This window comes from Gopherus flavomarginatus, chromosome 10 (assembly GCF_025201925.1).
Source record: "Gopherus flavomarginatus isolate rGopFla2 chromosome 10, rGopFla2.mat.asm, whole genome shotgun sequence".
Taxonomy (NCBI): Eukaryota; Metazoa; Chordata; order Testudines; family Testudinidae; genus Gopherus; species Gopherus flavomarginatus.
Window position 1 is genome coordinate 11,610,399 of NC_066626.1, and position 7,695 is coordinate 11,618,093.

At 43.0% G+C, this 7,695-nt stretch overlaps 1 long non-coding RNA gene across 1 annotated transcript; it reads left to right on the forward strand.

Moving 5' to 3' along the window:
- The first annotated feature begins 529 nt into the window (after window positions 1-529).
- On the forward strand, window positions 530-7,395 carry LOC127030182 (uncharacterized). The gene is made up of 2 exons (XR_007768325.1): window positions 530-874; window positions 5,202-7,395. It is a non-coding gene; the product is annotated as an uncharacterized LOC127030182 (long non-coding RNA).
- Window positions 7,396-7,695: the final 300 nt, after the last annotated feature.

A 7,695-nucleotide genomic window follows, 5' to 3' on the forward strand; every position in this document is an offset into this window, starting at 1 on the left:
AACCAGGTATGCCAACCTGACCAAAGTCAGGCTAACAGAGGTTTGTGGGTAATCCCTGAGTGGAAAACACTGAGAAGCAGCAGCATGTCTCACAAGCGCTGGGAAAAAGTGAGATAAGAGAGAAGCTGCATTCCTGGCATAGTACCAGATGTGCTGTGTTCGGGCAGCTTCTTCGAAGAACTGATAAGAGTCCTAGTTTCCCAGCCTCCTTGTTTTCGCTCCCTGGTTTTGTTCTTTGTTTGTTTTTAACTCCCCTACATTTCTAACTTTAGGCATGCATGTATACTAAAGGTGTCTAGTTTCTAGTTGTTAGAAGAAGGGGGTGGGTTGCTCCAGTGAATAATTTATGACGCGACGGAACTGTCTATATAGGCTTATACTAAGATGTAAAGAGCAGGCTGGTTCTCTCTGGAGACGAGCTGCTCTCTATTGATGCGTGCACTTGTCAATAAAGAGCTTTTGATTGGACCTTGCTGGTGTTGCCTGTCTCTCTTGCGGTCAGACAACGAACTTTGCCGTCTGGGTTAGAGTCCCTGACATCTTTGGCGACTCCGCCGGGACCCGTCTGACTCTCCAGTGGGGGATCGGACCCTGAGGCAACGCAGCGCGCATCCTCCAGTTTAGAGGAGCCTTGCCTGGTGATCTGATCTCTGCGTTGGCAATAAGGCGTGTTCTGTGAACCAGCTGAAACTCGTAGAAATCCAGCAACGTCCACCTACCCGTTGAGTAGGGTCCAGGTTGTCGGGGTTAGAGTCCCTGACTACTTAGGTCTGGGTTAAAGTCCCAGTCCAGGTTTGCGCAGGATCCAAGTTGTCTGGGTTAGAGTCCCAGCCTGGGTTTGAGTCCCAGTCCAGGTGTTCAAGTCCCTGGAGAGGTAAGCGAGTGCTCGACGCGGGGAGGTGGGGGTTAGAGTCCCTTCATTAAAATGAGACAAGTTGGCAGCAAGTGCCCGGGGGATGCCCCGTTGTCTCTGATACTTAGAGATTGGAAAGAGATTTTTGAGACAGCTGATCTAGTTAAATTTAAAATGAGAAATCTGTGTTGGATCCAATGGCCATCATTTACCTTTCATTTGTCCCCAACTAGAGACTGGCCGGTGGGTGAAACCTTTTCCACAGATAGGATGAACTCCTTAAGGGATATTTTGGTTGATCTTAGGCCGGGACAAATGAATTACTTGTTTGTATGGTATAATTATAAACCCATGGAGGGATGGGTAGCTTTTAAAGCTGTTTGTATGGAGAGCTCTTGTAAAAAAATCACCCACCATATGCACCAGAGCCGCACCGGGAGGAGGACAATTTTGTTCCTGTTCTTCCCCGTCTGGTGGAGTGCAAGGATTCAAAAGCAGGTTAGGGACAGTTCAGGGACAGAGGAGAATCAAGGGGGAGCTCAGAGTGATGTTCCCTCATCTTCAGAAGAATCAGGCAGCCTCACCCCCTCTGTGCAGCCTCCAGCCAGCCTTTTGCAAACTTGGTCAGGGACTGCTTTTCAAACACCCCCAATATTACAGCAGCCCTTGTCCTTGCTCTTCTGGACCCCCACTAGGTTACTTAACTCCATGAGGGAGAATGTTTCTGAGACACCTCTGATATTACAAGCCTCATTGAGAACTTATCTGGTTCTACTGGTTGCTGGGGAACATGAGATGGTTTTACCCATACCCTGTTTGAAACTTCATATTTGTTTAACTGGCAGTGCACTATGCCTCACTTATGAGACAATCCTGAGGCAGTGGAAAGAATGTTCTGCACAATCTTTTTCACTCATGTGCCCACTTGGGCAAATGTAAATCAGTTATTAGATACTCTCATGACAGAAGATGAAAAACAAAAAGTAAAAGAAAAATCTGCAGCTCATTTGAATGCACCTTGGCTAATTACTGACCCTAACTGGAATCCCAATAATCCAGCTCAAAAGACAAAGTTGGATGGATTTTTAAAAGCTGTTTTGAATGGTATTAGAGATGCAGGGGAGGCTACTCCAAATTGGAGCAAGGTGACTGCTTGTGTTCAGCATCCAGATAAGCACCTCTCTGACTTTTGTGCTCGACTGATTTGTGAAGTTAAAAAGCATGGGAATTTAAATCCTGAAACTGATCATGGAAAGGAGATGGTTAAAATGGTTTTCATGTCACAATGTGCAAAGGATATTGCAAAATGATTTAGAAAGCATCCAGATGGTACGCAAGGGAAAAGTTTGTCTGAAGTAGTTAGCATTGCTACTAGAATGTTTAATGGGAAAAAAAAAAAAGAAAGAAAAAGACATAAGGAACGGGTTAATTTAAAAATCATCTCGGCCCCGGGATGGAAGGAGGGGGGTGCTCTGCGTTCAGGGTCAGGAATCGGCGCGAACTGTGCTTGGTGCAGGGAGGGGCTGCTTTCGGCCCCAGCTGGCTGTAAAGGAAAAAATATAAACAGAGGCGAAGCAAAGGAAATACAAGTTACAGAACTGAAATTACATTTGCAAAGCTTAACTGTCCAGTAAGATCCAACAGTGTGCCTTTGTGACCCTGGAGTCGGTGTGGCTTGGTGATACCAAAGAAGCCACAGGCAGCCAACCTGAACTGAAATCTCTGAAAGAGACGCCGCAGGAGATTCCAGGGTGTAAAAGAACAGCCCTCCCAAGAGCAGAAGCATGTTGGAAATTCTGGACAAGCTGTATACAGGATAATCTCCCTTCCACCTCTCCCCCTCCTCTGAACATTATACACAGAAGTGGCCAGTCTGGACGTACGTGTGTAAGTATGAAAGGAGCTTCGGGCTTGGGGCATTAATATTTTCCTGAGTGATGTGAGAGCGTTCCCAACACTCTCCGTTGTTGTTTTATTATTTTATAAATGAAGCTTTAAAATTCAGTTATATGGTGTGTTTTCTTTATCTTCCCCCAACGATCCTGTAGTGTCAGCCTGATCATCTGACATGAGGGATAGATTGGTAACAGAAATTTGTCACAGTTTGGTGAGCAATAAAGAAGGGGGGAGCCCTGCAGAATTTACACCATCTATTTGTTTTATCCTTGTTATTTTGTGTTTGCTTTGCTTGGTACTGTTGGTGTTATATGCTGAGAACTGCATAAGTAAAAGTGAGTCCTAATAGGATAAGGAAACACTATTTGGTTCTGGTTCTGTTCTGTTTAACCAGTTACTGTTGTTGTTTTTTTTCTCTGTTCATTTGGGTGTTAGGAGTGTGGGTGGAACTGAACCTCTTGTTCGTAATTCCTCGGAGTGGAAGCCATGTGTGCAAGACAGCTCTAAGGTTAAATTGAGATCCTTCTGTCCTGTCCCCTGTAGCGGTCAGTGTATAGAAGTGGGAAAGTCTGGCTTAGACTGTAATTCCCTCTGCTCTCTGTGTAATTCTCTTTTCTGTTTAAGTGTCAAACAGATAAATGAGTCTCTGGGTAAACCCTCTAAGAATAGTCCTTCAAATTATATGTTAAGTAAATGGCCTTTGCCCAATGGGCCATGTGTTTTCGTCTAGGTGGCAAGCCTCATGAAGGAGGACTCGGGTAGTCTTGTGAGTAAGAATGTTTAAGGGAAAAGACCAGGAGGGGTGGGAGGCTAGTTGAGAAGCCCACCCTCCTAGCTAAACTGGTAGTGGAATAAGTTGGTGCCTATGGAAGGGACGGTTCAGTGAGAAAAGCAGGATCGGGCCCAGGCGGGCAGGCAACAGACAAAGAGATTGGAAAACAGGTTGAAAAACTTTAAGGGTGTAGTGGAAGGAAGGAGTAAGTAAGTGTAAGCATGGGAATTTCAAATACCCAGAACTTACTTGGAATGGTGATTTGAGTTAATAAAAGTGGCTGTTGGGAAACAAGCAAGTAATTTAAGGAAAAGTGAAAAGTTAACTCTGTAGTTGCTGGAGGAAACAGCAGTTGAACTTTGTAAAAATGCTAAAGAGGAAAGTTCTTGGTGTCTTTGAAATGTTTGTAAATAAATTGAGGCAAAAAAATTGTTAAGTGCAATCATTTAAAATTTAGTTAAATTAGCTGAAGAATGTATATAGTGCTATGTAATTAAAATTTTATTAGGCTGTAAGGGCACTATAAGTAGTGATGTTTTCTTTCAGTGTTTGAAAGCAGGAGTTAAAAGTAAAAAGCAAAACAAAAAGCATCTGTATTCATGCAAATTATCTAACTGATAAGGTAGGAGCCACTGAAACCTGGGCTGCCTATGAAACACATAAAATATGGGATAATTCCTCTGTTTTTCCTGAAATCAACAAGGGAATTTGTCTATTTTAAGCAATGATTGTCTGCCCAGAAGGGGTAGACCTCTGTTTTTTTGTCTTTCAGATAATCAAAGAAAACTGATGCCAGCTAAACAGCATTCAACGTAACATGCATTTACTGGCACAATAAAAATTATGTTTTGTGTTCTATGTTCTGTCTTGTGGTGTTTGTCTTGTGGCCGGAATTTTTGTGTTTAATATTTTTATAAAATAATCTAGTTTAAAATCAAACAAAAAGGTTAAATTAAAATGCAGATACTTGTTTTGTTCAACTTGGAATACAAAGTGTTTAAATAAATCAGGAGAATGTGATATACTAAAGTCTAATGCATTTCCTTAAGTAAGGAAAAGAAACTTTATTGGTCAAATTGTTAATTGCAAAAATTGTTGTTAAAATTTGCATACCAACAGTCTTTGAAAGCAAGGACATGAAAAGTTAACCCACTCCCCATATTGTACATGGGATCTTTCTGGCTACCTCAAATTTCTAGCCAGAGGGCTGGGGATGGTGGAAGGCTATTGGACTAAAGGTTGTATTAAGTGAACTCCTCAAAGTGGGTGTGCTTGTCCTGGCTTGTTGCTCGAAAGCTCTGTAATAAGGTTATTTTAGTAAAAGGGGTGTGTGGTATATATTGAATAATAAAACTAATGTACTGTATAATAACAATGTGTTGGTGTTCATTGTTGGGAAAAAGGTGTATAAGTAAAAAGTGAAAGTTTCCTTTGCAGGTTAAAAGAAGCCAAGAAGGGAAGAAGCACAAAGAACAGAATGAATTAACTAAAAAAATAAAATAAAATAAAATAGCAAGCTCAGGCTATAGATAAGACACTGACTCCATTCAAGGACACTGCTCACTGTTAAGACTTGGTTAACAACCAGGAAAAGGAGGGCTTGAATTTGCCCATGCAGCTATGAGATCTGAAAAACACTGCCAGGCACTAATGAAATGTGTTAAGTTTTTTTTCTCACAGGTAAGGAAGCGCTACCCAAAGACCCTAGCAGCCCTGCCACTCCTTGAAACCAGGAGACGGGATTGATGTAAAGGTCCACCAACAAAAAACTGCCTTGGCTCCATGCTGGAAAGGCCCTTAAGTCCTGATGACTACCAACACCGTTGTGAAGTGCCAAAGACTGACTGCTTGGACCCAAGATTCTCACTGCAAAAAGACCCCTCCACATTGGGAGAATTCTCCTACTGATGATTAGCCTATTTCACCTTCTAGCTCCACTGTGCCTTCTGGACAGTAGGGAAAAAGTACAAGGTGAAATGCTAGTAACCTCTCCCTTATCCACTGACAGATCTACTGTGCCTTTGAATTTTTCTAGAAAAAGCAAAACCATTACAGGGTGATATGCTAGTAACCTCTCCCCTATATGATGCGGCACCACGACTGTTTTGGGAAAGAAGAAGAAACACTCACTCCACTGAAATTGCTAAAGTCCAGGAATTCCTGACTAAAAAGAACATTAAAAACTGACCCTGGTGAAGAAACAAAGAATTGTACACTGGCAGAAAAAATTTGTGGAACCCATGCTTGGGAATGTGGTATTAATTGGATTTTGGGGTTTATTCTACAGGCTGTGCCCTGTGTTCTGGATAAATTCTTCAGCATGTATTGCTCTCTCTAATTGGATTTTAAATAACAAGTACCCGAAGAGTTTGTTCTGCCACTGGAAATTTTACCTGTATTGAAACCATTCCAGTGACTAATAATGTAACCCCCTCCTATGCTATTAATGTCAATGCCTTTTAAAAGTACCTGAAAATAGTTAAATAACAAATGTAATATAGTACTACACCAAGTAAAGATGGTATTAAATATCACTGAGGCTGGGAAGGCATTGCAGTGGGATCTAGTATGTTTGGAGATTCAGAATTTCCTGAATGACCAGCTGATGGCCATTTGGAGTGATCTTGAGTACCAGACTTGGCCCACTGCCCTTACAGACACATCAGGAGTACCATCTAATCTGTGGTCATGGAGATATACTAAAGACTTTCTGGGTGAAAGTGTAAACATTTACAGTGCTCCTTCCAAGCATTTGAACTGGGGGGTGTGGGCTTCCACATACCGAATCCTGACGGGTCCATGGGGAGGATGCACATGGGACTGAATTATTCACCGAAACATCTGGGAAATTAAACCACTTGGTATACCTAACTGATTTATAGTCAGTGCCCCAATCCCTTAGTTGTCAGACAAACAGGATTCCACTCTTTTGTCCGTGCACTCATTCCTGGATTGTGGGTGGCTAAGCTCAAGAGAGCAGTTGTAAATATTTCTGCAGAGCTTGAAAAAAAAACAGCTAATGCATTAATAAACGCTTTCCAAAAGTTGCATCGAAAGACTGATGAAGTAGCAGAAGTAACTTTGCAAAATAGACGTGTGCTAAATGCCATGAATGCTGAATTAAGGAGGGGCTTGTGCTCGCATTGGGGAAAAATGTTGCTTTGCTGTTAATCACTCTGGCTTAATTGACAAAGATTTACAAGCTATTAAAAATGTTGCTGTTGTTTTCCATGCTATATCTCTTGATCACACTTTTAGTTTTAAGAACCTCTACTCAGACCTTGGGTCATGGTTTACTAGCCTCCCCCGTACAATTGTTAAATGGATATGTGTCCCAAGAGTCCCATTATGGTCCTCTAGGGACAAAGGGGGGATTGTTAGGCCTGAATAAAGATATAGCAGACAAAACCAGGTATGCCAACCTGACCAAAGTCAGGCTAACAGAGGTTTGTGGGTAATCCCTGAGTGGAAAACACTGAGAAGCAGCAGCATGTCTCACAAGCGCTGGGAAAAAGTGAGATAAGAGAGAAGCTGCATTCCTGGCATAGTACCAGATGTGCTGTGTTCGGGCAGCTCCTTCGAAGAACTGATAAGAGTCCTAGTTTCCCAGCCTCCTTGTTTTCGCTCCCTGGTTTTGTTCTTTGTTTGTTTTTAACTCCCCTACATTTCTAACTTTAGGCATGCATGTATACTAAAGGTGTCTAGTTTCTAGTTGTTAGAAGAAGGGGGTGGGTTGCTCCAGTGAATAATTTATGACGCGACGGAACTGTCTATATAGGCTTATACTAAAATGTAAAGAGCAGGCTGGTTCTCTCTGGAGACGAGCTGCTCTCTATTGATGCGTGCACTTGTCAATAAAGAGCTTTTGATTGGACCTTGCTGGTGTTGCCTGTCTCTCTTGCGGTCAGACAACGAACTTTGCCGTCTGGGTTAGAGTCCCTGACAGAAGGATGAGGTGGAATGAGGGCAGGGTCTGGGGGAGAGGCAGAGCGGTGGAAGGATGAGGTGGAGTGAGGGCAGGGTCTGGGGGAGAGGCAGAGCGGTGGAGGGATGAGGCAGAGTGAGGGCAGGGCCTAGGGGGAGAGGCAGAGCGGTGGAGAGATGAGGTGGAATGAGGGCAGGGCCTGGGGGAGAGGCAAAGCGGTGGAGGCGTTAGGCAGAGTGAGGGCAGGTC